Below are 4,083 nucleotides of genomic sequence, written 5' to 3' on the forward strand. Positions count from 1 at the left end.
ATCCTGGGAGGAAAATTCCGCAATCTCGGGTACTTGAGGGGAATTATTTCCTCAAGGACACTCCGTGAATTCGGAAGACTTGCTTTTTTCTGCTTCATCTAATTTTCTTTAAAATACTGAAAACACACTTCTTTGAAAGGTCGTTTTTTATCTTGTGTTGAAGGTGTTGGAAACTTCATAAGTGTTCTTGATTTATTCTTGAACTTGTGTTGAAGTAGCTTTGCCAAAGTACAGATTCTTGTACCCGAAAATATTGAAAACAACAATCTAAAGAAAATAAATTGGAAAAAAAAAATTCTTTTTGCTTGTTTGGTGAAATTTTCTTTTCACTAAAGTTTTTTTTTTTTCATAATCTGTAGTGCTTGGTTTTTGGAGATTAAAGCTCTAAGATTTCTACTCCGTTTGAACTTAACTAGTGATTTGAAGAAAGAAAATCTTCATCACAAGTTAAAGATCCATCAGTTGACGATTGGAAGTCATAAAAATTTCATCGTTAAACTAGAAACAAGGGGTGTTTAAAGTTGCTGCAACTTTATAAATAGTATTTTGATATACTAAAATTTACTGTCTTGTTGTGACAGGAAAATGACTTCTGACAGTCAAGTGAATGATACTGTAGCGATTGTGATAGTAACTAATGTTGCCACAACGAGTTGTAAGAGTGCTCCGCAGGCAATAACATCAGCGGAGAAATTCGAAAAATTCACGGGTGTTGATTTTAAAAGGTGGCGGCAGAAGAAGTTCTACCTTACAACTCTATGTCTTAAAAAATTCACATCTGAAGAAACTCCAGAGGTGCACGAAGGAACTTCGAACTAGGAGAAATTTGTCGTTATGGAGGCGTGGAAACACTCAAATTTCCTATGCATGAATTACATTCTAAATGGCCTTCAAGACAAACTATACAACGTATATAGTGGAATGAAGATGGCAAAGGAGTTGTGGGGGCGCTGTTGACACCTAACTTTTGCTCTCCACGACTAAATTTAATCTTGAGTTTCTACGATTTTTAATAAAATTAAAATATTTATTTTATCCAAATAAAAAAATTGCAAAATATTTTTGGTACGTAATTTTATCATTTTAAGTAGCGATTATATATTATCGTGTTCAGTTATACGAGATTATATAATTTGATTACTTAAATATTTATTCTATGGGATATTGGATTTTAATTAAGGATTAATTTGAAAATAAATATAATGATTAAAATCTTAATTTTAATATAATTTATTATTAAAATAATTTATTTGGATAAATATGCATTTGATTTTATTAAATCAAGAAGCTCGGGATTAAAAGAAGTATTAATTCGTATCAAATTTCAATTTAATTTAGCCAATCTATTAGATTTGGCCATAATTGAAATCAAATTGGCCATAATTGCAATGCAATCCGTCAATTGATTTTTAATTTGGTCAAAATTAAATAAATTTGGCTAAATTTTAAATCCCAATTGGGGTTATATCCTAAATAACCCCAAAATTTCCAAAAACTCTCATAACTTCCACCCAATTCCCACCAAAAAATAATTTTAAATTATACTACATTGTACAATCCCCCGACTTATTAAAAAATTGTACTACATTGTACAATTCCACCACTTTATCTTCCACCTCACCTTATCTTCAATTTTAAAATTTCAATAACACACCTAAATGCTTTTTCTCCTACATTGGTGGATGACAAGAAATAAATCGTCTTTCTTTTCTATAAATACGTATCTCCCACATTGGTAGAGGAAAGGAAAAAAACCATTCTCTCCTATAAATACTATCACTACATTGGTAGAAAGAGAGTGGAAAAAAAAAAGAGACTAGAAAGGTGAAAAATCCTTTTGAGCAAAATAGTTATTTTTATTTAGTAAAATTTTCTGTTTCATAGAGTTGGTCGGCTAATCAAAATTTTTGAGTTGCCGGCAATGTTTTCCGGTGGTGGTTGATTCGATCAAAGCTCTTAGTCTCATTTTGCTGCCCCCCAAGAGGTAAACACACCTTTTCTGTTTTGTAGTTTTATTATCGTTTTCTTCTTCATCTTTTTTTTTTCGAAGTTTGTAATAATAATTTTGATTGCTAGGATTGTTTTGTCGTAGATGGTCTTGAAGGCCATAGGACATTGTGGTATCGATATTTTAATTTTCATGTTCATGATATAAAAATGAGTTATCAATAGCTGTATGTGCCTTTTTTGACTTTATTCTTTGATTATTATGGATAAAGTTTCAATTTTTGCTTAAAAGATGTATTTATGCTTTGTTTAAACTCATTGTTGGCGGATATGTTTGTTTTTAGCATTTAAAGTTATTTTCTTTATGTTGAAAAGAATAGTTAATATTGATTGCTTCGTCTTTTGACCTTATTCTTTGATTATTTTGGATAAATTTTAGATCTGTGCTTGAAAAACATACCCATGTCTTGTTTAAACTTATTATTGGTGGATATGTTTGTTTTCAGCATGTAAAGTAATTTCCTTTATGTTGAAAAGAATAGTTAATATTGATTGTTTTGCCTTTTGATTTTATTCTTTAATTGTTACGTATAAAGTTTTGATCTTTGTTCAAAAGATGAACACATGCCTTGTTTAAATTCATTGATGGTGAATATGTTTGTTTTAGCATATAAAATTGTTTCTTTTATGTTAAAAAAATAGTTATTATTGTTTGTTTCGCCTTACTAAAAATAGTCATTAGTTAAGTCAAGAATTTGTCATTTTCTTGCTAATTATTTTAATGGATTTCAAAATCCTCATACAAGATGAAGTGCTAGCTTTATTTTCCATCGAAGATGTTTATTCCTCTTTTGTTCGCATGTTGTTTTGTAAAAATGATGAGAAAGTTTGGACTTTTGTGGCTAAATAGAATTATTTGGATATTTTTGACTCATGCATAGTATGACTGTTGAACGATATTTCACTTTTAGAGATGCTAAACTTTTATTCTTATTTTCTTACTCCGTATTGTTATATGTGCTCTTGTGTGTGTAAAGACTTGATTCATGTTTCTCTTCTATTCATAATATCAAAAGAGAATCAACGATGTCTTAGAAATATAAACCATAGATTGTTACACGTTTTTTTCCATAAAATATTGGTTGTAATTTAGATGTATGAATTTTCATTAATGTCGTCTTAATTGAAATTTAAAGATTCTCTTTGTTGAAAAGTTAACCTTTATTTTTTTAGTTATATGGATTAGTGTGTACGTTTGTTCAATTTTAGAAGTCATGAGTATTTTTCTTGTTGCCTTATCCCTTTACTTTCGCAAGCTTACGTTGTTTGTTTCTCACTTTAATTCATTGAATAACATAAATCATGAGGCATGCAAGTGGATGCCTTTGCTTTGCATTTTATCTATTGACTATCACTCTTGTTATACGTGTGCAAGTGTGCATATCATTGTAATTCAAAAATTGATTCTTGATATTTTCTTTTTCTTTGAAATATGTAATTACTATGCCTTGAACGTATATTAATTTCTTTAGCTTTCTTTGCATGCAAAAAATATCTCGAGTCCAAATGGACTCCTCTCCTCTTGCATTTCGTAATGGGTCAATGAGGCTCACCTCTTTGACTCAAGTCTGAAGCTTAAACCCAAATCCATTACATGGCGTGCGGGTGCTAGAAGATAGACGAAGAAGGAAAATGGGTCAACACCCATTGATGAGGTCACTAAGAGACTTGAAAAGTCTCGATTTTTATTATTATTTTTTGTATTTATTCATTTAGTTATTGGGCCTCGAAGTCAAAGTTGTATTTTAATACAGGTGAGGCGTATTTTGGGCTTCAAAGGTCTGAATACTAGCTTAGGATAGGTTGTGGGCCGAAAGTCCAATATTTAGATTAGGACAGGTGCAAATGGGCCAAAATCCCAATTAGATTAGGACAGGGTCTATTGATTTGGGTCCAATGGCCTATGTCTTTTATTTTCTCCGCTTCCCCTTTTACATGCTTTGTTATTAATTTATTTAAACTTAGTTAAAATCCCTAATAAGTCGTCCAAATCTATTTTACACAAGTATTTTCCTAAAATCAATTACTTTTCAACAAGCAATCTTACTTTTTGAAGTTAGTCAAAAGATATTTTCA

This window comes from Capsicum annuum, unplaced genomic scaffold, assembly GCF_002878395.1.
Source record: "Capsicum annuum cultivar UCD-10X-F1 unplaced genomic scaffold, UCD10Xv1.1 ctg5121, whole genome shotgun sequence".
Taxonomy (NCBI): Eukaryota; Viridiplantae; Streptophyta; class Magnoliopsida; order Solanales; family Solanaceae; genus Capsicum; species Capsicum annuum.